Below are 16,696 nucleotides of genomic sequence, written 5' to 3' on the forward strand. Positions count from 1 at the left end.
CTTCGGTCGTAACCAGGGACTCTTCAATTAGAAATGACAGGTAACTGTGATATGAACCAAATCTCTTTAACAACCTGGTGTCTTGTGACTGTTTCAGAAACAGCTCGAGGTAAGAGGCTGGTCCCTGAAACATCAATGCCACAGTCTGGCTTCGACACCTGAGTGTACTCAGAGCCCCCTCCAGGATGTGTCCGTGGACAAAGCTGGTAGGAGGAGGAATTCATGATGCTTGGGCAGGGAATGTGTGACATTGCGACCATCCGCAGGGCAGGGACAGTGGCCTTGCTGTCATAACACCCTCACAGGGGCTAACGGAAAGGATGCAGACAGCATATATTTGGAAAAGGTTGTAGTATTTATCTAGGAAAACATTTATGATCTAGATAAATATTTGTCTAGGCAAGTCAAATATCAAAGGCCTACAAAGGGTTTTCAAAGACCCCTTTGTTTGTTGAGGTGTTTTGTCTTTTTAAAAACTTTTATTTTTTTCTTTCTTTTTCTTCTTTTTCTTTTAAAATTATTACAGGTTCTCGGGAAGTTGCAAAAATAATCCATGGAGGTCTCATGTAGAGTTTACCCAGTCTTCCCCAATGGTCATATTTACATAACTAAAGTGCAGTATCAAACCAGGAAAACGACACTGGCAGATTGTGTGTATAGTTCTATGTCATTTTTTATCACACACATAGATTCGCACAAGCACCGGTGTAATCAGGATACAGAACAATTCCATCACTACAAAGGTCTCTATGGTCACCCTCCCCCCAGTCCTCAACTTTTAAAAAATATAATTATTTTTCTCCATCTCTAAAATATTATCATTTTGAGAATGTGATATACAGTAGTTCCTCATTACCCTCAGGGGATACATGCCAATACCCCCAGTGGATGGCTGAAACCACGAATAGTACTGAACCCTAAACTGTATATACTATGTTTTTTCTTATACATACATACTTAGTTTAATTTATAAATTAGCCACAGAAAGAGATTACAAACAATAACTACATAACTTCTAATATTAATAAAAGGGAACAATTTATAATTAATAAAATTAACAATTGTTTATTAACAATTAATAAAAGGGAATAATAATGCCAACATCATTATTCTTTGGGGCAATTATTGAGTAAAATTAGGATTCCTTGAACACAAGCACTGCGATACCACCACAGTCAATCTGATAATTGAGCCAGCTACTAAGTGAGTATAGGGCGGGTAGTTTATATAACATGGACACACATGAAAAAGGGATGATTTACATCCCAGGTGGGGCAGAGCGAGACATGTGAGATTTTATCATGCTATTCAGAACACTGTTCAATTTAAAACTTATGAACTGTTCATTTCTGGAATTTTCCATTTAATATTTTCAGAACATGGATAACTGTGGGAACTGAAACTGGAGAAAGCAGAACTACAGATAAAAGGGGGACTATTATAATGGAATCAGATCATAGCTGACCTTTCAAGATTGGCTTTTCTTGGGGATGATGCTGTGGAGAATCATCCATGCTATTGCATGTGTCCACTGTTCACCCTTCTTATTGCTAAGTAGTAGTACATGATGTACCACATGTACCTGTATGTTTAACAATTCACCTGTAGAAAAATATTTTGTTTGTTTCCATTTTAGGAATATTACAAATCTGCTATGAACAATTGTGGGATAAATGCCCAGGACTGTAATTGCTGGGTCATGTCATATTTAGGTTGTCTTTGTTTTTTTTCATCAGCATTTTATAGTTGTTAACATGCAAGTCCTATACGTGTTTTGTTTTATTTACATCTGGGAGAAGCATGAAATGTAATCCTCAATTAAGGTGCACCCTCATCATGGGCCGCCAAGATCCTTTCCATTTTATGTTTTCCCTCCATCCATGATCACCACTCCTTAGTAGGCAGGCACTCAGTGTGATGTCATACATACACACATGTGTGCACACACACATATGTCCACCATTGCTTTGTGGTGGCACCTTGGTCTGAGCTCGGTGTTCTATTCCAATGGCCTTTGCCAGTACCATACTATTGTTATTACTGTGGTTTGGCCAGCTTAATGTCTGGTGGGGTACTTGTTCTTCTTTTCAATTTGTTCTATTATTTCTCTTTTTCAAAACTCACTCAGCTATATGTGGACTTTCATTTCACCACATACTTTTTAGAATTAGTTTACTGAAATTGAAAAGAACCCCACAAAAAACCTGAGAGTTTATTGAGATTCTATAAAATGTCAAAATAGATTATTTTTGGGTGAACTGACATCTTTACGATGTTGTTATCCCATCCATGAACATGGTCTATCTCTCCATTTACTAGCTCTTTTATGACATTTCTAGACTTTTAAAATTGACTCTATGACTATTATGTGCTTTTTTGGACAGGTTAATTCCTACCTGCTTTATAATTTTATACAGTTATATATTTTTGAAGAGGAACACTAGTGATTTTGTGAGATAATATTATTCCTGGAAACCTTTATAAACTTTTCTATTAGTTTTAATAGTTTACATGTTGTTCCATTGAGATTTATATGTAAACTATCACATCATCTGCAAATAATGAATTTATATTTTTAAATTCTAATCCTCATTTGGATTGCAATTTTAATTTATTTTTAATAACAATCCCAGTACCATGTTTAAAAATAGCGTTAACAATAGGAATAATGTTTTGTTTCCTATCTGAAGGAAATTAACCTAAAAATGTAGTGATTATTATGTTAAGGACATCTCTTTGTATTACCTTCTCAGAGGTTTTTTTATTTTTAATCATAAATGAGTATTGAGTAAATACACCAAGGAAGAGAAAGGCCTGGACCCCAGGAACCAGGGACTCTGACTCAGGAAGGAACCAAAGGGGATTCCCAGGATGGCGGTGAATGAGGGGCTAGACAGCAACAGAGTAGATGGGGCAGCAGTGCGGTGCTGGGTGTGGCACCACTGATTGTCTTGGTTGGTGACATTTCTGTGGCATGACCTTGGCTGCATTTCTTCTGCCTCCCCCACTTTCATTCCCAACTACTTGCAGACCCCTACTTCTCTGGCCTTCCTGTTGGCTTTGGTGGGTCACCAACAGCCTTGCAATAGATTTATTTTGAGCCAGGGGCTTTTTCTATTGATTGCACCAAAAACTTGGCTAATACAGGGAATGGATTATAGAAAACAAAGAAATGTGGGGAATGAAAGATTAGCTATCTGACTTAGTGGTCACAAAGGATAATGAAAATTCACTTAGTATTTAGGAACACAGCACTGATATGGCTGTGGAAAACTTAAAGAAAGAGAATAAGAAACCTAAAAATCTCAAATTCTAAGATTAAAGCAAAAAGTGTAACCCACGGTCCTTTTGAAAACATGTTAAAGTTGAATCCTGCAGGCTGTTGAGTTATGAAGTCAGTTGAGTTTACAGCATCATAAGATCACTTATGTGAAAGTTAGAGCATTGCTTGGAACTCCAAGGATTAGAGCAGGGATCTAGGAAAGAATTTGAATTACCCAGACCACTCTGAGCCTCGCCTCCCCCTGCCCTCTGGGTCTTCCTTACTAGCCCAAATCCGTCACTCACAATATAAGCAGGCTGACCTTCCTGGCAAAAAGACCCTGAAAATCTCTCGCCCAAGCAAGTTCCATTGCAAGGGGGAAACTGCTCCTCACACCCCAGTCCTTGCGTGTTATTCTATCTGAATTACCTTTAATTAGACGCAGATCTCCACATGTCCAGGGGATCAACTGCAAAGTCAAACCCTGGAATAGAAAACGAACTATTTTTTATCAGCAAAATCATCAGAACATGTGTGGGAATAGAGTCTGATGGTCTCAGATCAAAGAGAAACAGAATATACAGTAGTCCCCTCTACCCACAGGCTTGCTTTCTCCGGTTTCAGTTACCCAAGGTCACCACAGCCTGAAAACAGATGAGTAAGTGCAATAAATTTTGAGAGAGAGAGAGAGAGAGAGAGCACATTCACATAAATTTTATTACAGTATAATTGTTCTATTTTATTAGTTATTGCTTCAATCTGTTATGTGCCTAATTTAAAAATTAAACATTATCATAGACATGTAGTACATACAGGGTTCAGTACTATCTGTGGTTTCAGGCTTCCACTGGGGGTCTTGGAATATATCACCTGCAGATAAGGGGGGACTGCTATAATTTTTAGATTGGGCTGGATTTACCTATTTGAGTGAACTACTTAGAGATTTGATTCTGAGTTCAGTGCGCTATCTCAAGTGGCTCTAAGATTTGCTCAGTTTTAGGCTGAGCATACGGACAGGTACATGTTTTGGTTTACATGGACTCCTTAATTTCAGTGTTGGTTCTGGAGAGGCAGGAGCCACACAGCACTGGTGAACTTGAGTGGGTCAGCATAACAGGCAGCAGGGTCATTTTGGTAAACAGCCTGATCTCACCCACGAGGCCCCAGGAGTGAAGTAGACAGGCAGTTCACTATGGCTTGACTTGATTTTAATTTATTTATTTTTTAGATTTAGCAGTTTATTTGAGCAAAGAGCAATTCATGAATTGGACAGTACTGAGAACCAGAAAAATTCCAGAAAGCTCCCCCTTCCTGATTTTTAAAGTGGAAAACTTTCCAGTCTGGGGAACAAAGGCTTGGATTAAACCATCGTCATTGGAAGGCAAAACCTCTCAATGTCTAGGTTTGAATAAAGAGAAGATTCTCTTGAGGAAGACTATACAATAGCCTCACAATATGCACCAAGTCTGCTTCCTTGTTTTCCCAAAAATAAATAAATAGATAAATAAATAGCCTGTGGCCATTTACCAAAATAACTCTGCATGGGAAAATACTTGGTCGTAGTGAACACGGGCTCCGAGGTAAGGCTAATTCACATAGACCAGCAAATCCACTGTGGTCCAATGGTCAGTGCGGGGGTGTATGCAGGGCTTATTACATAATAAATGGAATGAGGACCCAAGTGTACTTCATGGGACTCCTGCCATCTTGTAGTCATTTCTGGTATGTGTCTGTCCTGTACTTATTTCTCCAGTTCCTGAGGGCAGTATTGGTTAGATGGCCTCAGCAACTGGTACAGTTCCCCATGGGGCCTCTAGTCCATGGGGTAAAGTTGTGATGGTAGAAAGTTCTTGACAGCCTCCCTCACCAATGACAAAAAAGCCACAAGCAATCTCAAGCACATGCGGGAAGTTCAGAGATGGCGGCTGTGAGTGAGCAGATGCAGGGACGTTGACTCCTGTCTTAGTCTCACTTAACACTCCAGCTTGACCAGCGTGACGAGGGGAGGGATGTGCGGTAATAACAGTGGATGAAGACCCATTAATAATTGCAGTTGCTTTTCCAGATGTGGACGTCGTAATGGAGCAAATCAAAATGCCTCCAGTTATCTGGAACGCAGCTAAAGATAAGGAAATTTTTTATCTTAATCCCAAATAACAGAAAACAACGGAGAGGATTTTTTTGACCAAGAAGCACATCTTCTATGTCTTGCCGTGGGGGCTTTCGATGCTCTGGCTCTTTCCCACACTCTTCGCATTCACCACCCCACAGGACACCATCTGAGTCACTGCAGGAAGGCATCATGCTGACAGGACTCAGGAGTGGGAGGTGTAGCACCCTGTGTATTTTGGCAGGGCACGTGGATGTTAAAGGATGGGAGATTATCACGCTTCCAAAATTACCAAGGTCTCCTCGGTGGAATTTCTGGGTGCAGTGTTCTGGGACGTTCGGATGACCGTTCCTCACGTGAAGGAAAGGTTGCTGTGCACTGTGTTCTCCACTGCCCGGAAGGGCACACGGTGCTCGGTGGGCCTGCCTGGGTTTCGGAGGACACCTGTAACAGGTTTGAACGGGCTGCCCGGAGCGACCTGAAAGGCTGCCAGTGTTGCATGGGGCCCGAAGCATGAGCAGGCAGTGGAGCTCGTGGTCCCCTTCGCCTGGAAGGAGAGAGGGCCCGAGTAAAGCTCTGTGCTGGTTTACGGGCAGTGGCTAAGTGTCAGGATTGGAAAGGATGGGTGTCCAGGAAGAAGTATCATCCACAGGTGCACAGCTGAGAGAATGCCGCAGCGGGGGAAGAGTGTGTTATCACTGACGTTTAGAAGACCCAGACCATGGCGATAATAAAAGCAGACTCTTGGCTTTATTGTCATTTTAAAATTCTCCACTGAGAATGTGCCCTCTTGTCATTCCCAACACCCCACCCCTGGTATCTCCCTGAGAGTAAGTTCGTGCAAGATAAATGTGAATGGTCCCACACTCGGAGAACCGTCTGGGTTTGGCTCACCCAAAGGAAAAGGTCTCTGCTGTGCCCCACTGGGGAAGAGCCTGTGGACTCTGGTAGGCCAGGAGACGAGGCAGCCACATGCCTGGCCCAGCGAGCCAGCGCCTGCCTGATGGACTCACGCTGAGGCGGCAAGGGTGGCGCCGGCTTCTGGGGTGTTAGCTGTCATCAACTCCACAGCTCACCTTCTGGCTCACAGCGGCTGAGGCGGAATTGTGACAAGATTAGAGGGAGAGAAAGGACTTTAACCAGAGGTCTGGGGGTGGTGCAGTAATTGTTGAGACATTGGCCTTTCTTCTGGGCCAGATGGGGTGTGTCTTCACCTGAATATGGTAGCTTTTATATTATTGTATTTTGTTTTATTTCATTTCATTTCATTTTGGGGTGACAGATGTGAAAGGGAGTATTGGAAGAATATACATGTGTGCTGCGCAGGGGCCAGTTACTGTAGGTTACGTTTCTGTGGCTCCCTAGTAGAAACGTCCGTCCTGTGCTGGGTCATTCCCCAATTTTGTGAGAAGTGGCCCTTTCCCCCTAGAGCAGCAGTTAGTGGGCCACATGCTTCTCCACACACTCCCTGCACCCAGGCCTTGGCCTGGGACTCGAATCTTTAGGGAGTGGTGAAAAGATGGGGACAGTAATGCTGTTCATTTGTGGTGGTGGCTGCCGGGCCAAGGGTCCAGGGCCTGTGTGCCCTACAGTAGCCCACTGTCCCCTGTGTCGTAACTGTGACTGCCTGGACCTCCTTCTTCCTTGCTACTTTTTAAACCTTGTCCTCCAACCTTTCTACATTCTGCGAGCTACCATGTCTCTTTTGAAAAATATTTCTCTCTTGCTGATCAAGCCAGTTAATTGTCTTCTGAGGTTTGCACAAAAGAACCTTGCCTAAGGCATGCTCCAACACAATAATATGTATTTTTCTATCTTCAGAGTGATCTTTTAGAAATTAATTTCTCTTATGAAGAAACTTTTGTTTGACCTACAGCAATTACTTAAATTTAACTTGTTTCATTTTGTTCTATTAAATGCCAGAAAATTAGATTAGACAACTTTATTTAAAAATTGAATGCATAACAAAATTGATTCTTGTAAATTTTTTTCTGTTCTTCTATCTATGTTTACAGACACACAGCCTGTTGTTAGCTGAGTGCTAGCTAGTATTGTTTTTGGCTGATGGGAGTCAGAATGATAGTTAATGTTCTTTTTTGTGTTTTTCTCTGTATCACCTGTACTTCTTAAAAATAACAATCATCTATCACTTAAAAAACATAATGTTTTAAAAGCATATTCTCAAAAATGTAATAATGTGAAAAAAGTAGATTATAAAACTGCATATTATGATATTGTACAATTATATAAAGAAAAAAGATTGGGAGGACATGTATTTAAATATTTCTAGTTATTTCTGAGAATTGAGAAAATAGGTGATTTTTTTCCACAGATTTTTTTATACTCTAAGTTTTAAAAACTAATATAGGAATGACTTACACATCTTGAGGCTGCTGTCTTAGAGAAGGGCCTTCCCCATTTCAAAAAAGGACTCCATGATAACTCTTCTTCCAGGGCAGGTAGAGAACAGCCACTGCGGCAGGAAAGGCTATCTTTGGCAAAATTCACATTTTCACATGTTTTCTAAATATAAATCATTTATTAGATCTTGCGACACTACTGCTTTCTTTCATATGGGGACTCAGGGATTTCCCATATTTAGAATTAAATTAAAACAACCTATTTTATCTCATCAGATGTTTTGCTGTTATGTTTGGTCTAAGTAAAACTGCAGGAAGTATAGACGTTTACGCTGAGTGCCAACACACTTTAAACACTGCAGTAAAATGGGCTCTAATTTACCCCAAGACTAGGTTTTTTTTTTTATTCAGCCAGGTAAGTTTTTAGATTGGTAGACTAAAGCAAAGTCAATAATTTTTCAATAATTTTACCACTGGCTACATAATATGATTTTTAAGCATGTTTTAATGTGTAGCTGGTAGGCTATCCTTCCAGTCCACACACTTGGGGGTTTAGTAGTTGCACATCTAATTCTATAACAATTTAGCTTCTGGACAGAGCCCCACCATCACCCCCAAGGCAAAACTTGTTTATGACAATTATTTATAACATTGAATACCATTGTTTATGGTACTCAAAATTCATGGTTTTGAGATTCAAAAGTCTTTTCTTCCAAACTATTATTTCTGCTGGGACCTTCAAAGTTCATTTTGAAACTCAGTGCTGCTCAATCTGCAGGTCTGCCCTGGGCCCCTTCTCCAGGGCAGGAAGTGAGGACGTGTCAGCTAAGAAAACAGGAATGAATGGAAATGAAAAACATACTGGCCAATGTCAAATTAGACCAAAAGCATTCTTTAACATTTGTCAATTTCGACGACATTCTCTTTATAATTTCAATAACAGCTAAAGACTCAAGGTACCAGAAGTGAGACAACTGGGTATACTACATGAAATATAAATGGAAGGTCCTTTGGTTGATTATCAAAGCAGGAATTATTGTAGCATTTATGGATATTTAATTTTATTTGATGCACTTGGATAGAATCCAACTAGTGACCATTTCTAAAACTTTTAAAATTTAATTTTACCAAGACCTTTAGCAGCAGATTCAGCAATAAAAGTCATACAGATTTAGAGAAATATTTGAAATACAGAAAGGCAATATATCTGTATCAACTAGTTTTGTAAATATAAAACATCCCACATAATCAAATTTTAATATTTATTTTAAAAAATAAAACAATATTTCATGTCATCGATCAGTGTAAATATATGTGTGAATTAGTTGTAATTTTACCTTGAGGCTAGTTTTCTTTTAGATTTTATGTCTCATGAAATATCAGAACACTGACACACACACACGCGTGAAGAGACAAGCACACACATATACACATACTTGCACACGTGTGCAATTTCACATTCATGTGCACACATGGACATATACAGACATGCACATGTGTGCGTATGCAGGACAGTATGAATGTGATATATCATTTCAGTAACTCTTCTATCGAGACAATACCAACTATTATGCCAATCCAGGGATACATAAGCTCTTTCCTAAAGGCAAAAATTTAACCATTACTATTTTTAGTTTTTCGTCAGTGCTCCTTCCAAAATTCAAAATTCTGAATAACATATAATATACTTACTGAGGTTCTTTATCAACCTTGACTCCTTTTCCAGTGACTTTCCCTTATGAAAGACAAAGTTTTGGCAGAAAATACTCCTTTTCCTCTTCCTCCTAATTTGTTATACTTATATTATTATACTCGGTTTTCCTATAGGTTAACCATTTAGCTTTAAACAGTATTCTTGAACTTGTTCTGTCAACTTTAGACTGCAGTAATTGCAATATAACAATGTTCATGAGGGTCTTGGCACCCTCTGCCTCTTTTCCCCATACCTGCTGTATCCTACATTCTTCCATCTAGACATGTATTTATTTATTTTTTTAGTGTTAGATACTGTTTTTCACTTTTAACAGCTGGTATCCTTTATATGCCATAAAATTCACCCATTGTCTGTGTACAATTCAATGATTCAGTAAATCTATGGAGTTGTGTAACCATCACTGCAATCCATTCTAGAAGATTTCCATCACCCAGTATACATTTATTTCTATGTTGCCAAAGTAAGTATCATTTAATCCAGTCTTCTAACCATATTTGAGTTTTCTGGGTTTTATCTATAAGTTGATTCCATACATAACACCATAGTCCTATTAATACATGCTCCTGGAACATGCCCAGAAGAAAACTAAAGGCAGAGAATTAATCGGAAAGCATTCTATTTAAATTAGTGATCAACAGGGTGAAATTATACCTCGTCAGCGGCAGCCTGTCACCCCCTAACGACGGGTCGTATGATGACTGATGAGGTCCTAGGAAGGCCAGGAAGGGGGCCAGGAAGAAATGTGTGGCTACACGCTCCGACGAACGGGGCCAGGCGCAGCACCCAGCCTCCAGGACCGCGGACGTGCACCTGAGACGGAAATGCAGCGTCAGCCATTCCCTCCTCCCCCGCTTCCCCCTTCCTTTCTCCTGGTACCATCAAGCGCTCTCCAGTCCTGGAGTCGTGTGGCGTCACAGCAGACGTCTGCTCGGTGCCTGCGTGGATTCATTTTTGCGAGCGGAGCCGCTGCAGCTGGCCGGGCTGGCGCACCCGGCGCACTGCGTCCTCGCAGCATGTCCGCGCTCACGCGTGGCATCTCCGAGAAGCCGCCGCCTCCACCCAGAATGCAGCGCGCCCCGGGAACCCGAGCGCAGCGCGCCTGCGTGTCTGTTGTGCAAACGCGGGGCGCGCGGGAGGCGCAGTGGGGGCGCACGTTGCGGCTGGCGCGTGTACGAACGAACCCCCGGAGCCAGCCTGGAGAAGGCCGTCCAGTTTCTGCCTCGGAACTTCCAGCCCTCCCAGCCCCTGCAGCTCCTCCGAGACCCTCTGGCCTCAGGGTCGGTCCTCAGCAAGCCCCGTGCGCCCGCCCCCGGCTCTCCTCACGCTCCCTTGTCCTGCCCACCGCGGGCACTTGCACACCAGCCTCCCTTCATTCCCCCTGCCCGGCGCGCCTCGCTTCTCATTCCCCTGTGCTCAGACCGACCCACGCCCCTTCCTGCCATCCCTGCAGACTCGGCAGAAGTAGCCCCTGCTGCGCGGAGCCCTGCCCTCCTGACCGCCACCGCTTCCCGTCCTGGAGCTGCCAGGAGCCTGCGGCGGGCTCCTGTGCCTCCCACCAGGCCCTCTCGCTATCCAAGTTCCTCTTCTGCAGCCCAGCTCCGCCTCAGGCCCCACCAGGCCATTAAAACTGCTCTCGCCAAGTCACCGAAGGTCTCCGCCTGGCAGAACTCAACAGCCGACCCAGCCTGCCTGGGTCCTGACTCTGGGGCGCTGCCTCCTCCCAGCTCCGTCTCGTCTAGGCTTCCGGGGTCCCCGCACCACCTTTGCGGGTACAGCCTCATGGCCAGACCCCAGGCTCAAGACCCCAGGATCTAGCCCTGCAGACGCGCTCCTGCGCGGGGTCCCGTGTTAGTTCCTGGCACCTCATCCCAGCAGTTCAGGAGACCTGTAGTCACCTCCCAGGACTCTCTTTCCCTCACTCCCACGCACCAGCAGCCTCCCTTCTCAACACACAGCTAGACTACAGCTCTCTCTCATCACCTCTGCTGCTGCCTGCCCCTTCTGGCTGCCTCTTGGGTCTGGCTGCTTCCCCCGGAGGGCCAGGAATCCTTGTAAGTGCGAATAGTGCTGCTCTCCTCACATCCTCCGGGCGGCTTCCATCTAGGAAAAGGCCAACATCTGGAAGCAGCCTACAAGGCCCCTCTGGCCAGGCTGACCCACGACCTTTCTGGCCTATCTCTGCCTACCACCTACGCCCACCTTCCACCTGGTGCTCACGCCACGTGCCCTCCCTGCCAACCCTCCAACCTGCTGCGGGCTTCCCCTCAGGGACTTTGCACTACTTGGAACCTGCCTCAGTCAGCTCTGGCTGCCATAACAGAATACCATAGGCTGGGTGGCTTCAACGAGAAGAAATGTGAGAAATGTGTTTCTCACAGTTCTGGAGGCTGGAAGCCCAAGATCAAGGTGCGAGTAGATTCTTGGCTGGTGGGGCCTCTCCCCTTGGCTTGCAGACAGTTGCCTTCTCGCTGTGTCCTGACATGGTAGAGAGACATCTCTGGTGTTTCTTCCTCTTTCTATATCAGATGATGGCCCCACCCTCCCTTACAGCTTCAGTTAACCTTTATTACCTCCCTATAGGTGCCGTCTCCACATACAGTCACATGGGGGATTAAAGCATCCACATAAGAATTTTGGGGGTGCACAATTCAGTCTATAACAGACGCTCTGCCCAGATGGCTCTGCCCTGGACATCCACAAGGCTACCCCTTTGCCCCTTGGACTAGGCTGTGTGTCGCTGGAGTGCTCTTTACTAGAACCACCTGGATTGAGTTGGGGAAATACCTATCACTGAAGAAAAATTAGGCTGCTGTTGTCACAGGAATAGTCAGTGGATGATGGGTGGTAGAAAACAGGTAAAACCACCACCAACAAAATTCAAAGCCCAGGTGACCACAAGTACAGCCGCCATTTGTGGCAGCATGTGAACACTGATGCGTCTACCCCGTGCCAAGCCTCCAAGGATGCTGCCTTCCCACGTGAGCTGCCACACCAAAATACAGACGTTACAAAATGTGGAAGCACCACGATGAGAAAAAGGCGGAGGAAGGTTGAGGAATTCTAAGAGAAAGATTTCTTTAGGGAAGTGTGTGCCGTTAGCCCCTCCCCCTGCCTTGTCAAGGGCTTGGGGAGGGGGTGCTTGCATCCTCACCTCGGCCCAGTGATGGTGGCTCACCCAAACCTCTGGAGTTTGGGGGACTCAACGGCCTGGGGTATAACTCCTGCCGCTGGAAACACTAAGGGCAGAGCAGATGGGCTGGCAAACTGCCGCAGGGGGTGTTTCTAGGCACCAGCGTGAGCGAGTTTGCTTCTGGACCAGCGTGAGTGAGATCTCTCCCTGCTCTCCCCTCGGCCCTCCATGTGCTCCAACGAGGAGGACTGTGGAGCACCACTGGGGGGCGAGCAGAGAAAGAGCCAGGAAAGAGAGGACCATGCAGGGCCCCTCAAAAATCATTGTTTTGGAGAATAATTTGTGTACAACAAACTGCACCTATTCTATTTTATTAAAGCACAAGAGGGAAAGACCTATTTTAAGTGTGCAGTTCCTAAGTTTCGACAAATACGCACACTCATGTAATCACCACCTCAGTGGAGATTCAGAATGTCTGCATCACCCCGGAAAGCTACCTGGTCCTCTACTGACATACAGGATACGCAAAGGCACACGCTATTACATGAAAAATGCCAGTGCCTGCTCTGATTTCAGTGCGCTCACTTCGTTTTACTCCCAAGGGTCAAAAAGGCTCGGGGTTGGGAGGAGCAGCTTTCAACAAGACCTCGGTTCTCCAGCCTGTTTTCCTCCCCAGAGACTCCGTGGACATTCTTGGGACTTGTGTGTTCCCTGTAGGAAGGGGCCACGTCTGGGTTATTTACCGCGGGTCCCACAGCCTGGTTCTGGCTCTGAGCTTGGTGCTTAAGGTTCAGACTAAGATAGAGACAAAATACCTGGAAAGGCAGAGGAGGAAATGATGTCAGAGTTGTCAGGGAGAGGCTGGGGTTGATTTGTAAAGGAATATTCCATACACTTTAGAAAGTGACCCAGAAAAATCTCAGCTTGGCAGGAAAATGTGAAAAAAACATTGTAGGCTTACTGTTTTTAAGAGTCAAGGAAACCTGACAGCCAAGTGGATCTCCACAGTGGAGACTAATGACCTAGTTACTTAATTCACAACCAATAAACAATTATGGTGAATCTGCTTTGTGTCGGGTACTGTTTTTTTTTTTTTTTTTTGAGACAGAGTCTCACTCTTTTTGCCCAGGCTAGAGTGAGTGCCGTGGCGTCCGCCTAGCTCACAGCAACCTCACATTCCTGGGCTCAAGTAATCCTTCTGCCTCAGCCTCCCGAGTAGCTGGGACTACAGGCATGCGCCACCATGCCCGGCTAATTTTTTCTATATATTTTTAGTTGTCCGATTAATTTCTTTCTATTTTTAATAGAGATGGGGTCTTGCTCTTATTCAGGCTGGTCTCAAACTCCTGACCTGGAGCAATCCTCCCACCTCGGCCTCCCAGAGTGCTAGGATTACAGGCGTGAGCCACCGCACGCGGCCTCAGGTACTGTTTTAAACATCGGTGATAAAGTGGTAAGCAGCTACACCCGGTGCCTGCCTTTGCAGAGCTCAGCCTGGTGAGGCTATTGATAGTAATAAAATATCGATGCGGATCCATGCATCCCCATCAGCCTCCCCCCACATGCAGTGGCTTAAAACCACAGCCATTTCATTACTGCACATGTCACGTTAATGTGTGTCATCTGGTCTGGCATTCCAGGATGGGCCAGCGTGGGTGGTCTCTGCTCCCGGTCTCTCCTCTGTCTCTGGTCAGCTGGGGGAGGCTGCGGCTGGCGACAGAGGATGGCCTCACACGTCTCCTGCTTGGCAGGCCCTCCACCAGGGGCCTTAGCTCTTCTGCACGTGGTCTCCCAGCATCCAGCAAGCAGGCTGATTTGGACTTGATGGTCTTGGGCCCTGAGGCACAAGCACATTTCAGAACTTTTCTCAAATTATGTTTGTTCATGACCCATTGGGCAAAGCAAATCACGCAGCCATCTCCCAGGCACAGACCCCACCTCTTGATGAGATGAGCTGCAAGGTCATGTCACAGGCAGCTCTTACTCTGGGGCATAGAGAAGCCTCCCACGTACGCGTATGAGTAGGAGGTCTGGGTGAAAGCAAGTGGGGCCTGGAAGGAAGAGCGTTCGAGGCAGAGGGGCAGTATGTGCAAAGGCCCTGAGGAAGTAGAGAACATGTTGTACTCAGGAAGATAACGAAGCTCAGGGTTGAAGAACTAGATACATCATAGGGGACTAAACCGCATGGGGTCTAGACCAAGGTAAGGACTCTGCATCTTGACTTCCGAAGGTTGGAGGCTGGTGATAAGCAGATTTGGGTTTGTGCAATCACCCTGCTTGCAGGGCGGAGAATAGCTTGTGGCTGAGCAGTGCATAAGAGCACGTGCAGGGTGAGTAGTGAGAAGGATATAAAGGTGTCCAGGTGAGAGAGGATGGTTTGGAGCAGGACGGTGATGGAGAAGGAAAGAAGTGGGCCCAGAGCTGTTTAGGAGGTCAAATCAAGGGCATGTATGAGACAGGTGGCAGTTTTATTAAAAGGCCACAAATTCTCTGCAGCCCTTCTACCAGGTGGTGGGGTCTACGTTTCACCCTTTTTATCTGGGCAGGACTGTGGCTGCTCTGACCAACAGAGTATGGCAGGGATGACCCTATGTGACTTCTGATCCTGGGCCATAGAAGGCCATGTGGCTTCTGCCTTCATCATCAGACACTCTGGGCCCCCATGTGAGAACCCACACCCACCTCAAGTGGCCATGCTGGAAGGAAGCCCAAGCTTCACAGAGAAGCCACATGTCAGAGCTCCAGTCCTGAATGAGTCAGCCTTCGAGTCATCCCAGACAGGGGAGTGAAGAAGCCTCCGATGATTCCAGCCTTGGCTGTTGGAGTCCTCCTCGTTGTGATCCCAAACCCCATGGTGTAGACAAGCTTTCCTCTCAAGGCTCGTCCAGATTCCTGACCCTAGAATCCAAACAGCATAATAAACTGGATGTTGTTTTACAGCCGGTGCCATCGACAACCGTCCCGTGGAGCACTGGGTGGAAGTCTGGTCCGCAGTGGGGAGTACGATAGTGTAGCTTGATCATAACATCTTCGAGTTCAGGACAAGGAAAGAGGTCATGAAAAACTAGGATTTAATTCTGTGTCTAGACTGTTTACCCTTCATTTGTCTTTCCACATGAATAAAGACAAATTCCAAAGAATATTCATTGGTTTTAATAATTTTTCTAGTTGGAAATTCAGCATTTAGTTTCTAGAGGAATAAAATGTACATGCCTGAAAGGGCTTTTCTCTCCTTAAAAAGTGTGATTGTGGGCTTACCCGGAACGCCGTGTGTCGCATTTCCCTGTGGCTTTCATTATAGCTGCTCCTTCCTCAGCAGGTTCCGTAATTATACAAATGTCGAAGCCTTTCAAGTGTTTCATTATTCATTTGTTACTCACGAGAGCACCTAAGGCCTACTGAGCTGCAGAGAGGGTTCACGCAGTTCCCTGGCTGTAGGTTTAATTTTTGATTCGGGTCTTTTAGTTCCATAGGAAAGATGAAAATGGAAGATAGCATTTTATGCTTACAGACCTGGCTTTTATTTTTTATAGTCTTTATATGTCATCCTACAGGCTGTTCGATGCTTGATTGTAACTGTATATTATTTGCTTGCAAATTGTAGGCCCATCACTGTGAGCGATCTCACCTGCTTGAAACATTTCATTTGCTCTCGTTGCCTCGCTCGGACAGTAGTCTCCTTCCCATCTCTCAGTCTCATGGCCGTGGTACCATCCACTTCTTCTACTCAGCTGTTCTGTAATAAAATGTTCAGTGAAAACCATTTCAGAGTACCAATTTCAAACAAATGTTGCTTACATATAAATTTTTAAAAAGTTATACACTACGTCTCACTCTATGTCTTTGGTGACCTGTATACAGAGGAATGATTCAGTCATGTGGAATGTATAAAAAAGATAAATCCTTCTGAAGGACAACAAGAAGCTAACATCTTTTAAGTGGTTAATTAATCATTTGGCCGTTTCATTGCCATTTACAAATGTTCAGAAATTCAAGTGCCTGTGGGGGCAATGGGGGTAGGTGAGTAAAATAAATGCACCTGGGCGTGTTAGGGACAGAAAAACAAGAGGCAATGGAATGAGAGGGGCAGAAAAACAAGAAGGAGAAAACAGTTAAAGAA

The sequence above is a fragment of the Propithecus coquereli genome, unplaced genomic scaffold (assembly GCF_000956105.1).
Source record: "Propithecus coquereli isolate 6110/MARCELLA unplaced genomic scaffold, Pcoq_1.0 Scaffold423, whole genome shotgun sequence".
Lineage (NCBI taxonomy): Eukaryota > Metazoa > Chordata > Mammalia > Primates > Indriidae > Propithecus > Propithecus coquereli.